This window comes from Periplaneta americana, chromosome 15, assembly GCF_040183065.1.
Source record: "Periplaneta americana isolate PAMFEO1 chromosome 15, P.americana_PAMFEO1_priV1, whole genome shotgun sequence".
Lineage (NCBI taxonomy): Eukaryota > Metazoa > Arthropoda > Insecta > Blattodea > Blattidae > Periplaneta > Periplaneta americana.
In genome coordinates, this window is record NC_091131.1 from 160,421,547 (window position 1) to 160,443,954 (window position 22,408).

General features: G+C 33.8%; 1 protein-coding gene across 1 annotated transcript in view; it reads left to right on the plus strand.

Moving 5' to 3' along the window:
• The window catches only part of LOC138715488 (follicle-stimulating hormone receptor-like), a 778,322-nt gene that overhangs the window by 355,902 nt on the left and 400,012 nt on the right, over positions 1 to 22,408 (plus strand). The window lies entirely within an intron of this gene.

The window sequence follows — 22,408 nt, forward strand, 5'->3', positions numbered from 1 at the left end:
TAGAGGGACCTTCCCTAGTAGTGATACACTAATTGAAAACTATTTGCGAGAAAAATTTAGGATATACTTATCTTTCTCAGATACGAGATCTGCTGAAAATCGAACAGGAAACAGTGACAGTGAAAATATTCAGTATTTTATTTCGGCCCAAGACTTTATAATAAAATTTCAAACCATTTTCCAAATTTGAAATTTTTTTAAAATTGAAACTTTTATTTCTGTCGACTATATTTATATTTTTATTGAATATCACTGGCTTCTGTCCGATTGTCAATTTATATTAAATGTGTATTTTTCTCTCTTTTTCTCCCTCTTCTTTACTCTTGCTCTTGTGTTATATTTATTGGTTTCAATTAAGTTACTTACTGCATTTAGTAAACTGTCCTTGTAAATTTTATGTTATATTATTGACTAAGACCACACCGTAAACGAGCCTGGCTCTTACGGTAGTGGCTAGAAACATTTTTATTTTATAAATGTAATTTGTACTCACTAGGTAGCTAGTTAAAATAAATCAAATAAAAAAAATTAAGTTTGCTTCCGTCACTTCATGTGACGTGGAAATAAGTTTATTTCGTTTCTAATCATGTTTAACTAACAGACGAAGAATTTATGGGTTCGAAAATCTTCGAATGTATGCAGTCATACACTGTAATAAAATGTACAGAGCAGAACTGTAAATTTGATGTATTTTGCATGTTTATATATATGCTATAAAATTACTGTTTCAACCTACCATAATATTATCATTATGTTGTTCCAGCCAGGAACCACTTTTATAGCAGACCTGACAGTACCTCTGTGCTGGAAGCGGGAGTTTGTTGACATTGAAGTCCGGTCGCTTAGCCACGTTCAAAGACACAAGTCCCCAAGTTCCGAGCTTTGATTACAACACTCGTCAACAGTCATTTTGCTCCAGACATAAAACTAACAAATTCTTACTAATTTCGATCTCCTGAATTAAAAAATAAAGAGCAAAATGTTCCATCAATTCGGGTTTTCGAGGTGCACAATATAATTCATTTTATATGCATTCTCTTTAAAAAAATCACCGTGTTTCGTGTGTAACTACTTTGTTTTACAATTGTGACGATCCATTATGTCAAAACAATATTAGTTTAAGTAGGCCACCATGTTAGAAGCTTTTGTAGAAACGGAAATTATTGTATTGCCCTTTTACGAGTCTATTTGGAGAGGGGGAAACAGGTTCGCAGTATGAATTCGCTTGAGTTTACCTGATATTACTTGAGATTTGCACTTTTTTCACTGTGAGCTTTAATGACATTACTGTAGTTTATATTTTGCAATAGACCACCTTGTCAAAACGGCTTCTAGAAGCGGAAATTGTTTTATTGCCCATCTCGGTTACGTTTGGAGGGGGAGAAACAGGTTCGCCGTATTAAATCGCTTCAGTTTACCAGGAGATTTCCGTGTTGTTAGTATTCTGTGTAAGACGTGTATTTCTTTAAAGTGTGCTATAAATGTAATATTCAAAGTACGAATGCTTTATATGTGCCGATTTGAAGATTGTGGCATTGCTTCTTGGAATGCAATTAGGCTACACAAAATTTTGCTGCTTTCTGTGCGAATGGGGCAGTCGCGCTCGAGATAAGCATTATAAAATAAAACGAAGAAAAATATTATACATCAAACCCTTGTACCTCAAAGTAAAGCAATTTTACCCTCTTCACACATTAAGCAAGGGTTAATAAAGAATTTTGTTAAAGGGATGAATCATGAAACTGAAGCATTTAAACGTATCCAGGAAAAATTTCCTCCTATTAGTGACTCGAAAATGAAAGAGGAGTTTTCAATGGACTATTACACTTTTACTACGTCATACTACTTTTGACCAATAAAACGGTACGAAAGGACGTATTTCAACCAATCATGGCTGCTTATCGCACAATTTTATCGCGTCCCTAGCATTTGCTTATTTTTATCACTACCCTATCATTTGTTTCTTTGTTTGCCAACATTTCGAACTGCACTGGTTTGGACGTCAAAAAACAGAACATTACAAACCAATCCAGTCGATGCACAGCACTTTCAAATATGACTCGCATTGGCATTCAAGAACAAGAATTAATGAAGATCGCTGGTCATATATGAAGAGCACCATTCGGAAATCCTGAATAAGTTGAGGGATACACCATGTACATCAACAAGTTCACTTCTTTTACGTACACGTCCAATATAACATCAACTGAACCACCAACCACTAAAACATTGAAATTTGAAAATTATACTTTCAATAATTGTTTCTTTTAAAATTATTCGTGTTTATGTTTTATTTCATCATCGTTAATTAAAACGGTTCTTGTTTATTTCACCATCTCTAATTAAAATTTTCTAATATTTGTTTATATTATTTAGGTTCTGCTATATGATATTATGGATAGTCACGTATCAGACATTGTTTAATACCAATATTTATTAAACAGCTGTCAAGTGACGTTGATTACTGGGGTCCGAATGATTGAAGTGGAATGCAAATGTTTTAATAAAAATGAAACTGAATCAACAAAGCCTTCATGACTAGTAACCGTCTACAGACTTCAATGAAGATTCCATAGTTGGCACAATTGATGACAAGAAAACATAATCATAAAACACTACTGCCATCTAGCTTAATGTTGAGATGGTACATTAATACATTTGAAGACCGTTTTATTTTCGTAAGCCAATTAATATTTTATTGTATTCGAGTACTTTGTTACTTCTAATCTTTATATACTTTCTTCTAATCGTGTTCCACTCGCAGATTTATCGATAAAATCAAAACCTCTAGTGAGATTACTACGTCATACTACTTTTGACCAATAAAACGGTACGAAAGGACGTATTTCAACCAATCATGGCTGCTTATCGCACAATTTTATGCGTCCCTAGCATTTGTTAAATTTTATCGCGTTCCTAGCATTTGTTTAATTTTATCGCGTCCCTAGCATTTGTTTCTTTGTTTGCCAACATTTGAAACTGCGCTGGTCTGGACGTCAAAAATATATATAAAATTACAAACCACTCCAGTCGATGCACAGCAGTTTCAAATATGACTCGCATTGGCATTCAAGAACAAGAATTAATAAAAATCATTGATCATACCTATGCATGTTCTGAAATTCGATTTACAAATAAATGAAGAGCACCATTCGGAAATGCTGAATAAGTTGAATACACCATGTAGGCCTAAATCAACGAGTTCCACTTCTATTATGCACACGTCCAATATAACATAAATTGAACCACCAACGACATTCAAATTTGAAAATTGTACATTCAATAATTATTCCTTTTAAAATTATTCATTCGGAAATTCTGAATAAGTTGAATACACTATGTAGGCCTAAATCAACGAGTTCCACTTCTATTACGCACACGTCCAATATAACATCAATTGAACCACCAACCACATTCAAATTTGAAAATTGTACCTTCAATAATTATTCCTTTTAAAATTATTCATGTTTATTTTTTATGTCATCGTCGTTAATTAAAACTTTTCTAACACTTGTGTATATTTGTTAGGTTATGTTATAGCTTCTGCTCTGAGAGGATAAAAAGAATTTCTGCTATATGATATTATGGATAGTCACGTATCAGAGATTGTTTAATATTAAGATTTATTGAATAGTAATCATTACAGTGTCTGTATAAAGACACTACTGCCATCTAGCATGCATCTAGCGTAATATTTGTAATGTTGAGATGGTACAATAATACATTTGAAGACAGTTGTATTTTCGTAAGTCAATTAATATTTTATTGTATTGGAGTGCTTCGTTACTTCTAATCTTTATATACTTTCTTCTAATCGTGTAATAGTCAATTAAATCCCACTCGAGTTTTGATTTTCTCTAGATAAATCAAAACGTCTAGTGAGATTACTGTTGATAAAAAATGAGAGAGCTAATGAAGAACAAAAATCACTGTGGGAAGCTTGGATATCGTCCACATCGAAAAGTTTGTTATTATGTTTTCCTATGAAAGTACAGTGCGAGGCATATGTCCCTGTAATGAGGAAAGCTTTTCTTAAACAGTAAAGTAGTAGAAATTCTGCACTACGAGTACATTAGGGAGACACCGCGAAGTGGAACACATCACTAAGTTTTGGAAATGAAAGTACAGTTAGCTATGTCTTATTTCTGTTTCTGATTGAAGTGGAGAGTATGGCATGTTAAGAGAAGTAATTAATGAATGACATGCAATCCATTTTCTCTTAACATTCCGACATTCCGAAATTAGTCTCACTTCACAGTACATTTTCCTGTGACCTACTCAAAGTGTACCGTATGTGTCTATTACCACTATAATATTTCAGAACTCGCGATTACAAATCAAACGAGTGGTCGCACAGATCTGTAGCTGCTCTCGATGCCGAGATATTACTGAGAGAGTTCGCGTGGCATTACAAATTTTTTATTCTCAACTTCGGCGGCCTCATACACATAGCAAGGACAGGTGGAACTATTTGGCGTAGTCACACGAATTACATTTGTTTATGGCCTAACTACTACTAACTTTTGCATTCTTCTATGGTGATAGTTGATTCTTTACAATCCCAACATTGAGAGATATCAGGCTTCTTTTATAAATTTAACAGTTTAAATAGATACAAATTTACATAGAATAGCAACATGAGATTGTAAAAATATATACTATATTATTTATTTTTAAGAAAATCTCTTTTTAACGTGATATACATTTTAAACATGTCACTAGCTTCTACCTATCCATGCAATCTGCATTAGTAGAAGTAGGGATATTATGCTCTACGTTCTTGGTGTCTTTTTTCACCCGCTCCCTAAATAAAAGTATACCGTGTATTTCATTAGTGTTGGGATCAATAAGCTCCTCGAACACCAAGAATTTTTGGAACATTAGCTGGTCTTTAAAAAACAGTATTAAAAGCTCTCCGATAGAGCATTAGAAGTCTAGGAAGCGTGTGGGGTAAAATGTCACGTTATCAAGCAGTAAAACATGTTAACAACAAATGGAATGTAGTGTGAATCTTCATACTCTGCTCACACCTTCACTTCTTTCATTGTAACTGCGGTGCCATAATGTAACGCCTAGTTTCATGGGACGATTTCAACCAAAGAGAGAAGATACCAGAGTAGCTGGAGTTGACCCATACTCGCTGATTATTAGTAATCACTAGAGGGTGGAACCGGGGTACTTTAGCAATCAATGTACGCAAGCACTGACTATAGCTTTTACACACTCGGCACTGGACACACACTGCGGACATAAACAAAGGTAGTACAGTCTGGTTATATATTGAAAATAAATTACAGGGACATCATTTAATTTTTACTAACATTTTTAATATTAACCTTTCTATACCTTTAGAGAACCGGAAACACCGCTTGCTCCCCCCTCCAAGACTGGAGTTCGATGATACTGACGTAAAACACAAATCACTCTACTAGGTATAGGAAGGAAGAAAAATAGTTCATCCATTTACGTAAACTAGGAAATATCGCGATTTTGAGTTTGATAATTTTCATTAGGTTTTTCTTTAATCAAAGTACAGTACTGTATTAAGAATAAGTGTTTTTACTCACGAAGTGAGTTATCCATGCCAACGTATTCATTATGCAGTGTATACTGTCTACAGCACATTAGCGTACAATATAGAGAAAGAAGTTAAATTGAAAAACAATCATAATATGAATATTTAAACACAATTTTGAAAATGGTGGCCGTTCATTTCGATACAGGCTTCAGTTCTTTTGTGCATATTATCGCACTATAGACTATTGCATCTAATTCCAATTGCCAGTTTCGTCCTTCGTACTAGTAACTCATGTTGAAATAATTCTGTACCTACTCTACGTACTGTAAATTCAATCTTCACTTCTGCCCGACCCGAAAATATAAAATTACTCAGACATGCTACCTACTGTCCGTCCAAGTGGTTATGCCGCAGGATTGTAGAAAGGGAGGAAATCACGTGACAGTTAATTACTTAACGAGGCCCTTTTTTTTAAGTTAAATTTTATTTCATTTAATTTTTACTAACATTTTTAATATTAACCTTCCTATACCTTTAGAGAACCGGAAACACCGCTTGCTCCCCCCTCCAAGACTGGAGTTCGATGATACTGACGTAAAACACAAATCACTCTACTAGGTATAGGAAGGAAGAAAAATAGTTCATCCATTTACGTAAACTAGGAAATATCGCGATTTTGAGTTTGATAATTTTCATTAGGTTTTTCTTTAATCAAAGTACAGTACTGTATTAAGAATAAGTGTTTTTACTCACGAAGTGAGTTATCCATGCCAACGTATTCATTATGCAGTGTATACTGTCTACAGCACATTAGCGTACAATATAGAGAAAGAAGTTAAATTGAAAAACAATCATAATATGAATATTTAAACACAATTTTGAAAATGGTGGCCGTTCATTTCGATACAGGCTTCAGTTCTTTTGTGCATATTATCGCACTATAGACTATTGCATCTAATTCCAATTGCCAGTTTCGTCCTTCGTACTAGTAACTCATGTTGAAATAATTCTGTACCTACTCTACGTACTGTAAATTCAATCTTCACTTCTGCCCGACCCGAAAATATAAAATTACTCAGACATGCTACCTACTGTCCGTCCAAGTGGTTATGCCGCAGGATTGTAGAAAGGGAGGAAATCACGTGACAGTTAATTACTTAACGAGGCCCTTTTTTTTAAGTTAAATTTTATTTCATTTAATTTTTACTAACATTTTTAATATTAACCTTTCTATACCTTTAGAGAACCGGAAACACCGCTTGCTCCCCCCTCCAAGACTGGAGTTCGATGATACTGACGTAAAACACAAATCACTCTACTAGGTATAGGAAGGAAGAAAAATAGTTCATCCATTTACGTAAACTAGGAAATATCGCGATTTTGAGTTTGATAATTTTCATTAGGTTTTTCTTTAATCAAAGTACAGTACTGTATTAAGAATAAGTGTTTTTACTCACGAAGTGAGTTATCCATGCCAACGTATTCATTATGCAGTGTATACTGTCTACAGCACATTAGCGTACAATATAGAGAAAGAAGTTAAATTGAAAAACAATCATAATATGAATATTTAAACACAATTTTGAAAATGGTGGCCGTTCATTTCGATACAGGCTTCAGTTCTTTTGTGCATATTATCGCACTATAGACTATTGCATCTAATTCCAATTGCCAGTTTCGTCCTTCGTACTAGTAACTCATGTTGAAATAATTCTGTACCTACTCTACGTACTGTAAATTCAATCTTCACTTCTGCCCGACCCGAAAATATAAAATTACTCAGACATGCTATCTACTGTCCGTCCAAGTGGTTATGCCGCAGGATTGTAGAAAGGGAGGAAATCACGTGACAGTTAATTACTTAACGAGGCCCTTTTTTTTAAGTTAAATTTTATTTCATTTAATTTTTACTAACATTTTTAATATTAACCTTTCTATACCTTTAGAGAACCGGAAACACCGCTTGCTCCCCCCTCCAAGACTGGAGTTCGATGATACTGACGTAAAACACAAATCACTCTACTAGGTATAGGAAGGAAGAAAAATAGTTCATCCATTTACGTAAACTAGGAAATATCGCGATTTTGAGTTTGATAATTTTCATTAGGTTTTTCTTTAATCAAAGTACAGTACTGTATTAAGAATAAGTGTTTTTACTCACGAAGTGAGTTATCCATGCCAACGTATTCATTATGCAGTGTATACTGTCTACAGCACATTAGCGTACAATATAGAGAAAGAAGTTAAATTGAAAAACAATCATAATATGAATATTTAAACACAATTTTGAAAATGGTGGCCGTTCATTTCGATACAGGCTTCAGTTCTTTTGTGCATATTATCGCACTATAGACTATTGCATCTAATTCCAATTGCCAGTTTCGTCCTTCGTACTAGTAACTCATGTTGAAATAATTCTGTACCTACTCTACGTACTGTAAATTCAATCTTCACTTCTGCCCGACCCGAAAATATAAAATTACTCAGACATGCTATCTACTGTCCGTCCAAGTGGTTATGCCGCAGGATTGTAGAAAGGGAGGAAATCACGTGACAGTTAATTACTTAACGAGGCCCTTTTTTTTAAGTTAAATTTTATTTCATTTAATTTTTACTAACATTTTTAATATTAACCTTTCTATACCTTTAGAGAACCGGAAACACCGCTTGCTCCCCCCTCCAAGACTGGAGTTCGATGATACTGACGTAAAACACAAATCACTCTACTAGGTATAGGAAGGAAGAAAAATAGTTCATCCATTTACGTAAACTAGGAAATATCGCGATTTTGAGTTTGATAATTTTCATTAGGTTTTTCTTTAATCAAAGTACAGTACTGTATTAAGAATAAGTGTTTTTACTCACGAAGTGAGTTATCCATGCCAACGTATTCATTATGCAGTGTATACTGTCTACAGCACATTAGCGTACAATATAGAGAAAGAAGTTAAATTGAAAAACAATCATAATATGAATATTTAAACACAATTTTGAAAATGGTGGCCGTTCATTTCGATACAGGCTTCAGTTCTTTTGTGCATATTATCGCACTATAGACTATTGCATCTAATTCCAATTGCCAGTTTCGTCCTTCGTACTAGTAACTCATGTTGAAATAATTCTATACCTACTCTACGTACTGTAAATTCAATCTTCACTTCTGCCCGACCCTAAAATATAAAATTACTCAGACATGCTATCTACTGTCCGTCCAAGTGGTTATGCCGCAGGATTGTAGAAAGGGGGAGAAATCACGTGACAGTTAATTACTTAACGAGGCCCTTTTATTTAAGTTAAATTAAACAGGTGTATAATATTACGTAAACGTCCAATTCTTAAGGGAAATTAATGTTTTCAGAAAAGAGCTAAGACAGCCCAGCTTTTACAGAGGGGCGAGCAGAAGCAGGTGGGGGAAATCGGGATGCGACGTAGGCAAACGGACAGTACCTGTGCGAAAATATGATTCAATATTGAAAGCTCTTTCGTCACTGGAAAACGCGAACATATTTCTGGAACGTACTATACTCAGTAACTCAGTACTGCTTACTATCTGCGGTCTTGGTTCTGTGTGGAGTTGGAACTTCATTAGTAGAAGGGGTGGGAGTGAAGTACATTAAAAAACTCAGGTACAATAAAAATTGAAGTGAAAATAAAATGATGTCCCTGTACATGAATACATACATTATACATGCAAGGTTCCGTCATCTTCGGTTTTGCTCCTGGCATTACAATGAACAACGAAATACATCCGAAGATTTGCGAACTGAAACGTCCTGCTGCGATCACTCTAACAGTTTTTATATTTTGAGAACGACCGTTCAGCATCACAGAATGTCAATGGTGAATGCGAATAATGCGAATGGTGCTTCGACATTGCACTTGTACACGTTACCGAATACAGTAGAGCGTCTCGTTTAGGCACAGTGAAAACGTAAACAAAGTGCAGGTAACGTATGGGAGAGGACGAGCCTACGATGAACACGAGGGATGCATAAGGTTTTAGTTACAACATTTATGGCGAATTGAAATTATATTTTTCAAAAACACACAAAACAAAAGAACACAAATTGCATGACCTTATCGTACACACATTTTAACAAACAAGCAATTTGTAATGTTGAAATAATTCAATATAACAAATCAAATTTTGCTACTAAGTCTATATCATGTTGTTTGAAGCAGCATTTTTAAGGTCATAAATTTCATTCTCTGCATGACTAACATACTATCATCGTCTTCTGTGACCGAGTTAACAAAACTACAGTATTGTATATTGGTCTGAAGTGAGAACACTATTTCCTAAACATAATAGTTATCCCTTCTCATAGTTAAATTTATTCAGATACAGTATAGAAGATGGTGATAGCATGTTAGTCATACAGAGAATGAAATTCATGACTGTAAAAATGCTGCTTCAAACAACATGATATAGACTTAGTAGCAAAATTTGATTTATGTTGAATTATTTCAACATTACAATTCTTTGTTTGTTAAAATGTGTATATGATAATGTTATGCAATTTTTGTTCTTTTATTTTGTGTGTTTTTGCAAAATATAATGTTAATTAATATAATTAATTGCAACTAAAACCTTGTGCATCCCTCGTGTTCATCGTACAGCTCGACCTCCCCACACGTTACCTGCACTTTGTTTACGTTTTCACTGTGCCTAAACAAGACGCTCTACTGTACACGTAAACACTGTGACAAACAACCTCAACACTAACGTCAGACAACTGTTCACTATGACTGCGCACAGTACTCTGCTGGCTTATGCTCGGTTCCTACAGCGCGCAACGGGACGGCTGACACGTCATTTTGCGGTCTTAACAGAATGTACCTACGAGAGTGACGTCACATGTCTAAGCTTCGTTGTGCATCAAACTATTGCCGCCGTAAAGGTATCCCAAGCCCGCAGTCTAGTAATCACTCATGAGCAGACTGCGGTGCATTAAGTTACGAACGCACTGACCACTGTCTTGTGTAGATCGAGGGGAATGGGAGATGAAGAGTGCAGTTACTCCTTCCCTACACATGTATACATAAAATAGTAGTAGACAAAACAAATGTTCACGTTTACAAATATAATAGGATACAGTGCATTTATAGTACAAAAAATAATTGAGTACATTACATGTTTCAATTTACATTATACAGGGACATCATTTTATTTTTATTTCAATTTTTATTGTACCTGAGTTTCTGAATGTACTTCACTCCCATACCTTCTACTAATGAAGTTCCAACTGTCCTTCACACAGAATGAAGGCCGCATATAGTAAACAGCACTGAGTTAGTGAGTACAGTACGTTCCAGAAATATGTTCGCCTTTTCCAGTGACGAAAGAGCTTTCAATATTGAATCATATTTTCGCACAGGTACTGTCGTCCGTTTACCTACGTCGTATCCCGATTTCCCCCACCCGCTTCTGCTGCGCCCCTCTGTAAAAGCTGGGCTGTCTTAGCTCTTTTCTGAAAACATTAATTTCTGTTGGGAATTGGACGTTTACGTAATGTTACACAACTGTTTAAAATAACTTAAATTAAAGGGCCTCGTTAAGTAATTAAATGTCACGTGATTTCTCCCCCTTTCTACGACCCTGCGACAAAACCACTTGGACGGACAGTAGATAGCATGTCTGAGTAATTTTATCTGTGCGGGTCGGGCAGAAGTGAAGATTGAATTCACAGTACATAAGGTACTCTTTTATAGAGTAGGTACAGAATTATTTCAACATGAGTTACTAGTACGAAGGTCGAAACTGATAATTGGAATTAGGTACAATAGTCTATAGTGCGATAATATCCACAAAAGAACTGAAGCCTGTATCGAAATGAACGGCCACCATTTTCAAAAGTGTTTTTATCTCTCCCTGACCACGCCAGAGACTGTCGGACAATATCAAAATTCAAATTTAAATTAAAAAATCACATTCTAGTTCGTGGAATTGTTTGTTGAACACATGTCAGGTTGCGCAACTTCACCTTAACCCATGACATATAGTAAATATTGTAACTATGCTGTTGTAAAATTGAAAATTAATATGTAATGTATTTATTATTATTATTATTATTATTATTATTATTATTGCTACTATTATTATTATTATTATTATTATTATTATTATTATTATTATTATTATTATTGTCAGTTATCAATATCATCATTGCTATCTCTGTTTTCTTTCTTTTCGTTGTATTAGCTCGATGAGAGCACTATAATGTACTTTTGACTCTGTTGACCCTCTATAGGGCTTTAACTTAATTTGTATCATTTTCATCAGTGTTTGTATTTCTTTTTTGTATTTATATGTGCTATCTGGTAGGATGGCAGAGAAGGCCTTATGGCCTTAATCCTGTCAGATTAAATAAATTATTAAATTAAATTAAATATTCATATTATGATTATTGTTCAATTTAACTTCTTTCTCTATATTGTACTCTAATGTGCTGTAGACAGTACTTATTCTTAATACAGTACTGTATTTTGATTAAACAAAAACCTAATGAAAATTATCGAACTCAAAATCGCGATATTTCCTAGTTTACGTAAATGGATAAACTACTTTTCTTCCCTCCCATACTTAGTAGAGTGATTTGTTTGTGTTTTACGCCAGTATCATCGAACTACAGTCGTGGAAGGGGGGTAGAAAACTGTATTTCTGGTTCTCTAAAGGTATAGCCAGGTTAATATTAAAAATGTTAGTAAAAATAAAATGATGTCCCTGTACTATACAAGTTTTAACAATATAAAATAATAATTTGTAGTGTGAGCAGAAAAGAAAAAAAAAATATATACAGTACTTACATAAAATACATTTCCTCACAATATTCAATGCACCGAATTGCAAGGTACATTCGCAGCTTTTTTCAAGAAACTATTTGAAATATTGTTGAAAGGGATAGGCCTATTGGCATGTACCAGCATATACACAAATCTTGATGATATCCTTTTTTATGTTTTATGTCTGGTTTTGATGTTGAAGACCAATTTTGACTGTATAATTAAATACTTTTGATGTATCTTTTGCTATTACACTGCTTTTGAAACAGTCGAGTTCTATCTGTCCTAACACTTTTTTAATAATTTGCAAGATTCATATCTAACATTAGTGCGACCGTTAATGGAATACGGAACTACGTGTTGGGATCCCTATAGAATATATCAGATAAATTCCTTAGAAAGAATCCAGTATAGGGCAGCTAAATTTGTTAAAGGTAAAAGAGAAGATGGGAACGATACGATAAAAGAACTTAAATGGGAAACTTTGGAAAACAGACGTAGGAAAACTAGAATAACATCATTGTATAGAGCACATCTAGGTCAGAAAGCATGGGTAGACATAACGGCTCGGTTAGAAAAGCCAACGTACTATGGTAGGAACGATCATGATTTTAATATCAAATGTAGGAAACAGAAAACGGATGTAGGTAAATTCTCATTTTTAAATAGAACTATAAATGATTGGAATGACCTACCTGCAGCGGTCTTTGAGGGCTGTCCTTCCTTAAGGAGATTCAAGAATAATTTAAAGAGTTGTGTATAAAGTGAAAATTAAAATTAAGGTGACATTCAACATTTAATTTTTAAGGTGACATGTATTTATCTAGCCTGACGAGTTTACTTCCTTGGTTTGAATTGTAAATTATTTAAAAATAGCGTGTAAGAGGGCCTTAGACTAGAATTTTTAGTTTAAATGTAGTTCTGTTTATAAGTAGGCATAAGAATGCAATTATTTGACTTATTTGAACTGTTGTATCAGTGAAGCGAGGTGAGTCAGTGAAGTTATGATTTTACAGTGCAGTGAATAGTTCCGATGAGTGATAATATATAGCGTCAATGAAATGTGTTCTATAGTGTCAGTGAAATGTGTGCTAAAGTGTCAGTGAAATGTGTGCTAAAGTGTCAGTGAAATGCGTCATAGTGCCACTACAGGGAATGAGATGAGAGTAAAGTGAAAGACTATTGAAACTTATGTAGGACCTATACATAATTATGTAGGTTGTGTTGTAAAATTAGGTGTTTTATTTTATGTTTTATTATTATTGTGTTAAATTGTATTGTGTATTCTTATTGTATTGTGTATAACATTGTATTGTGTATTGTATAATTGTATTGTGTATTGTAAATTTATTGTGTATTGCTTATCATTTTAACTGTGTATTGTTAATATTGTATATACCACTGCCACCGGGTGCTTGCCCACTTGCAGTGTAAATAAATACATACAGATTCAGTGTTTTTTTTTTCCCTTTAATAAGAAAATATTACTTTGCGAACATCTCTATAAGTTCGTTCTGAAGGGAACGCTTAGTGCTCTTAATTTTCGACATGTTCCTCAATAAGCTAGTTATAATTATAAAACAGCGAAATTAACACTAACAAAAATATGCATGTATAAATAATCAAATAAATAAATAAAATGTACTTGTTTACTGACAGGATCTCAAGTACATATGGTGATTGCAAAGACTCACGCCAAGCAGAATTAGAAAGGCGATAATGTAATTTCTTACGAAACCAACTGTACTCTTACAGTGCCATCCCACCCCACGGGTTATGACATCATGTATATTCCGTGCGTTCCAAACTTCAGTCTCGCAAATCGGTTACTCTAGGCCGCAGTCTGCTCATTAATAATGTACAGCTGTCAAAAAAAAAGTGGCCGCACTCGTGAACAGCGAATATTTTCAAAGTCCACTTCGGGTCGCGGCGATGTTACACGATGCATGTGCTTGTACAAGCAGTTCCGGAACAATGAAAGTGTTCCATGTCTGCGCCTCGTAGGCCAGCGGTAGAGTGCTTGTTTAATGATTCAAAGGTTGTGGGTTCGGGCCTTCTTCAAGTTTTCATTTTATTTTTTAATCGTTCTTTAGCGATTTAAATGCTATTCAAATTATCATTTATATTCAGTTATCGTTATTTATGGATATCACGTTATTTATATTTTGTTATCGTTCTTTATAGATATGAATAAAATTCAAGTCATCATTTGTATTCTGTTATCGTTTTATAACGATATGAACAACAATTATTATTATTATTGTATCTCCAATGGTGGTTAGCCCTATTTTACATATGTATGTTAGGACTATAGTTTCATACACAAAAAAAGATGAGCATAAAGATAAATAGAAAAGAAAATTAAACTAGCTTACGCGATGTAAACAAAACATAAACAATCCGTAAATTAGGCATTGCGATTGCAAAACAAATATACGGTATCAATTTGAAACATACAAAAACATTAACAACACACATACGTAACACTTCTATAACACAAATATGCAGCTTTCCGTACCATAATCATAAATTAATACACAATAGTCACACAAACACAATCAAACTATAATTATGACATTGCGACGACATCAAGCATTCCATAACTGACTCACATACATAACAAATCAAGCATCCGTTGCAACACATACACTTCAACATAGTAACCACACTTTAAAAGTTACAAATTTGGCTCCAAGAAGAATAAATAGGACACTGTTACTAATTACTATTCTTCTACAATTTCTTAAATACAACTGTAATAAATCTGTGAAATTCCAATATGAATAATATTCACGTTTTTTATATTGTTATCGTTCTTTAGTGATATAAATAATATTCAAGTCATCATTTATATTCTGTTTTCCTTCATTAGCATTATAAAATAATATTCAAGTTATTTATGTTGTTATTGTTCTTTCGCAATATAAATCATCTGTATTTTATGTAGGTAATTATTATAACACAAATAAACATCTTTCTTTGTAAAATAGGTTATTTTATTTAGATAATTAAATACGTATTATATAATATCTTATATTAATTAAACAAACCGATATTTATCATTTATATTCTGTTATCGTTCTTTAATGATACTGTATAAATAATATTCAAGTTATTTATATTGTAATCGTTCTTTAGTGATATAAATAACATAAATTTAATATTAGGTTGTCCACACCTGTGGAGTAACGGTCAGCGCGTCTGGCCGTGAAACCAGGTGGCCCGGGTTCGAATCCCGGTTGGGGCAAGTTACCTGGTTGAGTTTTTTCCGAGGTTTTTCCTCAACCCAATACGAGCAAATGCTGGGTAACTTTCGGTGCTGGACCCCGGACTTATTTCACCGGCATTATCACCTTCATATCATTCAGATGCTAAATAACCTAGATGTTGATACAGCGTCGTAAAATAACCCAATAAAATAAAAAAATAAAAAAATATTAGGTTTGGAAAAATCCAGTTGCATAATACTGCTATTAGTTTTTCTTTTTGTATTATTACATTATACTATCTTGAACCACAATAAAATGAAAAGGAGTAACGAGGAATTGAACCTGAGACGTTGACATCTAAATTCCGACGTTCGTCCGCTGAGCTACGAGGGCAAAAGTGTGGAAACATGTTCGGAAAAATTGGCCCAATCACACTCTAAGATTTTCTGATGATTCGTAGAAGCTAGTCCAGGATGCTGGGGGCAAAGGCTAATTGAGATTTCCCGGTCTCTGATCGGGTCAAACATCCTGATAGAATTAATATTTAACCCTTGCCGTGACTTTCGGTGAAGTCCGGAGGGCCCAATTAGTCAAATCCACTCTCATCATATCCACGCTTGGGCCCCCTGGAATTGAATAATATGCGAAAGAGATAGAGGTGTGCGGAAAGCAACGGGATGTTACCACATTTAGACCTATCCTTACCAAGAAAAACTGCAAACATGAACAAAGGAAGCTTTTAATAGAAGAAGAAGGATCTTCTGCGGACCTCTGGAAAAAGAATAAGGAAGAGACTGGTGAAGTGCTTTGTGTGGAGTGTGGCATTGTATGGGGAAGGAACATGGACATTACGACGAAATAAAGAGAAACGAATTGAAGCATTTGAAATGTGGATGTGGAGAAGAACGGTGCGTGTGAAGTGGAGAGACAGAATAAGAAATAAAATTGTGTTTGAAAAAGTGAGTGAAGAAAGAATAATGCTGAAACTGATAAGAAACATAAAAAGGAATTGGTTGGGTCTCTGGTTGAAAAGAATAATAGACGACATTAGGATATGTGGATCATATGCGGAGACTAAGGGGAAGGCAGAAAATAGGAAAGATTGGAGATTGCTGGGTTTGCAATGAAAGACCTGCCCATGGACAGAACACTTATGCATGTATGTTCAGAATGCCTGGAATATCGTGTCTAAGAACAGTCGCTATTTGCAAAGACTAGTCAATTCCATGCCCACTCGACTGCAGGATGATCGAGATAAGAGGAAGATAGACTAAATATTGAATTGTGGCTTTTTGTTTTGTTTTTTGAACGCTTAATTGTTTGAATGTTTTAAGGCCGACGCCAGTAAATTTGTTTTGTTTATGCCACGAAAAATATTTTTATTGAGAATAAAATCTTTTTTCTTTCCATTTGCAGCCACAATATCATAATGATAAAGTCATGGCATAATATATTAATGAACCTGATGTTAATTACTAAAATAATCGTAAAATAGAAAGGAGCCATTATGTATAGTTTGTCTCTCTCAAAAACAGAACAAAAAAGAATATAAAAAAACGAGGTTATAGTCGAACGCAGGACCTCATGAATAAGAGGTCTGAACGCTACCATTACGCTATCGAACAACACTCAAGATACTTCAATTATAACTGTAGATATCAGACAACATGGTCCAACAACATGTAACATCGCCTGTCTCCGAATTATAGCGAAGATACCCGAAGGGAACTTTGTTTCAGGAGAGCGGTCACTTTTTCTTTTGACAGCTGTACAAGCGATAGACGAGAAGACGTCCTTTGCAGTGAATTAGTATAAGCAAGTAGGTTTGTTAGATCTTGTAAAGTGTAATTTATGATATTAATTCACTACCCTGCGAATTTCAACTTTGTGTTTGTTGCCTAAACTAAGTAATGTGATTTTATATCATGTCGATGTGCTGAATCCGAATTTTCAATCCGTTTGCTTCTATCACGTCAGGTTTGTTTGCAAAATCACTTTAAATGTATTTTGTAATTACGTGAATTTCATCACAAACGTTTTCATTTCACTTTTTTATTTCAAATTCAAAAACAATATTTAAAAGACACAACTTGCTGATTTTATGTGTATGGTTGTTCATACATGTCGCTAGAGTGTTTTTGCTTTGTTTTGTCTTGTTTACTTCACTATTGGATGTATAAATTAACACAATATATCACACAAAATATTACACCACTTACTTCTTCGTTCAGAAAGTCCTCCTGTTCCTCTTTCTTTTATGTTTCTCTTCGGGTATTTCACGCTTTAACATCCAACAATAATCACCAAGCATACTGTTGCTCCCGCGTCCTTGGTACCTTCTTTCGAACTCCTGCAGATCCTGAAAAATTCTAGAATTTCGGCGAAATAATCTAGCTGAGAAAACAGAAAATTTTGATACTCATCTTACAACCAAATTCCTTGTATGCTTCAAGCATGTTAGCCACAATGTTTCGGTAGTTAGGATCCTTGTTGCCAAGAAATTTTAAAACAACTTCACAAAACAACATCCATGCTGATTTCTCCTTTTCATCCATACTGTTTTTAAATGCTGTTTTCTTATGTCAGGACCATGAAATATATATCTTCTTTCAATTTGCTTCAGATAGTAGTGGGAATTTTTCACATATATACTTAAAACAGCCTCCTTCCTTATTTAAAGCTTTTATAAGCTGTTTCATTAAGCCAAGCTTGATGTGGAGATATGGCAGCACAACTTTAGAAGAACTCACAAGGCTTTGGGGCACAACATTCTTACAACCGACTTCCAAATTTTGTCGAGGTGGCCAGTCTTTCATAGTCCAAAGATCAACTCGTGCCCTACTATCCCACATGCAAAGAATGCATGGAAATTTGGTAAAACCAGATTGTTGACCCAGCAGAATAGTAAGAACTTTGAAATCATCACAAACTTGCCAGTTGTGTTCCTATAGTCTAGTCGCAATAACAGCAGTTGCAAATTTGTGTATGATTTTTTGAGGATCACTGAATAGGCAACGGGCACTGAATCAAAAATGTTTCCGTTATGAAGGAGGAAATCCTTTAAACTTCGCTTGGAAGCATCAATGAACAGTCTCCATTCACTTAGGTCATAGTTTGGAAGTCCAAGTTTTAGCATAAATTCTTTCACATTACTGCAATATACAAGATTATCATCTTTGGAGAAAAAGTATTTAAAACCTATTTCACGTTGTCAGTACAAAGTTTGTTTAAGATTTTCTGGTCACACAGGGATTGGTACATTAGGCACAAGTAAAATGACTGACCGAACAACTGAATACACAATTTGATTTTTATGTTTAGAATCGTACCCCTTCACATCACACGAACAGAAGTAGCAGTCATTACTGTGGTTCGACTGCTCTCTCCAAACCATAGGTATTCCAAAAGATAGCAACGGTCTTCTTCAATTCATCAAATGACGAAGTTCTTCAGTGCATACTCTACATACTTTATGTGGTGCCCAAGCTTTACTTTGGTCTCCAAGTTTGATTCCAAAATAGGCATGGTATGACTTTTTCACAAAATCTGTAATAATACACCTCTGCTTAGCAAATCCTACATAAGTTACATAACAAAAGTGGTCTGGATTATTTAGACATCCTCGATGCAACATATTAAATACTTTCTTACTGAACTAAAAACTTTCAACATTCTACTCCACAATAAAGCTTCAAACAGATTTCGTTTCGTTTCCAGATGAAACGCAGACTAATGAAATGTGAGAGAAACTAGACGAGTTGAGTTCAGTCTCTCACCAAGGAGTGGCTGACATTTCTATCTTTCACAAATAAAAATAATGACAAGGCTGCACGTTATTTCGCCCGAACTTCCTTATGTGCTTGCATCCCTATCTGCTAAGAAACATCCAGTGTCCTTGGTTTTCAATATAAACAGCTTAAAAATATGTTGAATACATTTTGTTTTCATGTCCTAACATACTAAACCTACATATGTTAAAGTATTACAGTTTAAATAATTACGCTATAAATTGTCGTAATATATTATAAGAAAATTGAAATAACAAAAAAATGGTACGTGATCGGAACTTCTTGGCTTTGAATTTGATTTCAGCATGCTAAAAATACCCTAAAAACATTAAAACTTTGGAGGCAGGAATTTCATCGCAGATTAGTGTTATTACTCTATACTGTAAGTCAGTCTTGCGATGGTGACTAATAATTGCGAGCGAGAGCTCTTTTATGCCCGCTGCACGCGCGCGGAGCTCTTTTACCTGTAAACATTGTTAAAGGATGTACAGGTCTTAGAACACAGCGCATCATGACGGAACGGAAGCGCTTAAAGCTTTCAAGGAAGAGTGGAAGATACAATATTTATGCTTCGAACATGGTGATGAAGTCCAGTGTTTGTTGTGTAAAAAAAAAATATCATTTGCAAAAAATAAGCAACATAGAACGGCATTATGAGACGCAACATGAAAAAATATAGGCATTATTCAGGAGAAGAGAGAAATAAATTCATTTCGGAATTGACATCGAAGGTAAATTAATTTACATTTGGGTCAGTAGATTGTATCTAGATTCCTTTTATTTCTTTATTTTAAATGTATTGTTGTTGTTTTATTTGTTGCTTGTTTCTGGATATTTACTTTTATTAGACCACGTGTTTCTTTAATTTAGAAATAATATTTTATCTTTGATTGCACTTTAACTTATACTATTACTAAGCTCGAAATGCTAATTCACTTTTATCCCAATAACTATTTTCAGGATTTTGAGCAAATATGAACTAAACATTTTGAAAACTTTGATGTAAAGAGCTTTTTTAGTAACGTCAATATAAAATATACTTAAAAATATAATTTCAAAACTATTAGACCTAATTGCACCAAATTTTGTACAGATGATATTATTATAGATCTGTTTACATAGTTTAAATTTCACAAATTTTGGCCGAAATTGTGGAAGTTTTAAAAGTCAAGCATATCCCCTTAAACGATTGACCCCAAAAATTACGATTGGTCTCAATATCTTAATTTAATCAATTTATTTTTTCGTGTTACGTGCATCTCACAAATCGCTCTAAGAAAACTCATTACATAATCACGACTGGTAAGTAAGAACTACATTTTCACAATCACACAATCAATATACTCTATTTCAATCAATATTGCCATTATTATTTTTTCAACAAATACTCAAAAGTGCTTAGAGATCACACACGTCAAGCAGGTAGACCCTATTAGGTTCTCCTAACCAATGAAGTGAAATATTTACATAATAAACAATTGCTTTTAACAAGAAAATGGTTTACATACAATTAACTTTTCCTATTTCTCTTTTTGTTCCTAAAAATCCCTTCCCTTTCCGATTTGTTTATATATGTACATGTATATTAAATAACTTAGTAATTAGCCCTATTAGTAGTAGTAGTAGTAGTATTTATTCCATATTTATAAACCCTATTTTACATATAGTATATTAGGGTTATATTTTTAAACTAATCATAACAAATTGAAACTTACAGACTACCATACAATAAATATACACTTGTAAGAGTGTAACATATATAAATTAATTAGATTAATGTCTTGAAATTACAGTCGAAAAACATAGAGAATTTTACATGAATAGCATGTTGCACTTATAGATAATATTATGACACTTAGCTAATATACATACATACATACATACATACATACATACATACATACATACATACATACATACATACATGCATACATACATACATACATACATGCTTACTTACGTATGTAGAGACATAACATATAGAATACACACATACACACATACATACATGCATACATACATACATACATACATACATACATACATACATACATACATACATGCATACTTACGTATGTAGAGACATAACATATAGATACATACGGTGAATAAATATTAATTTGATTGAAGGCTTGAAATTATAATCGAAATACCTAGAGAATTTAACATGAATAGACATGTTGAACTTGTAGATCATATTAAGACATTTCGCTAAAATATGTACATTTGTAGACATAATATAACAACATGTAGACATATATTTATAAATATACACATGCATACATACATACATACATACATACACTCACACACAGATACATATATATATATATATATATATATATATATATATATACACACAGCAAGATGTACGTCAGTAACAGATAACTGGAAAGGATGAACAATATTAAATACCTTGGACATTCATTATCACTTACACATGACTTTGATATACAAAATAAATTTACCAAATTTATAAAAACATAATGCATAATAAATACAATTTTAAAACCATCATTTATTTAGAGTTATACACGAATCGCAGTTAAAAAAGAACTCTTGCCCGACAGTTTTAATCGCTGCCGAGATGGACTTCATGAGGCACAAAATGGAACCACGAAAGAAATAATGATATCCTGAAATAACTCAAAGTCGAATCAATATTACAATATGTTAATCATTTCAAAAGGATGGATAGAACACTGATACCGAAACAAATCCTGCAGTACGCTCCTCGTGAAAGAAAATTTGTTGGTCGCCCTGCTAAGAGTTGGACTGACGTGAGACCTTAACAGACCATCTAGTCTAATACATGTTTTGGATTATCATGATGATAAAGATGAAATTATAACCTTGAATATATAAGATGTATGAATTTGACGAAACGTTTGTAGCAACAGTGCTTTTGAAAAACATTGCATATTGGTTGCTCATAGGTTATTTTACAGTTTAGAGCATGGACAGTAAGGTATTGTCTTTGCATGTAAAATATAGGACATTCAAACAGTAGATGTTCAACCGACTGAATATCTCCACACGAGCACATCGATTCTTCTCCAGTCTTAATTTTGAATCGTTCAAAATAAGCTCCAAATTTACCATGACCTGAC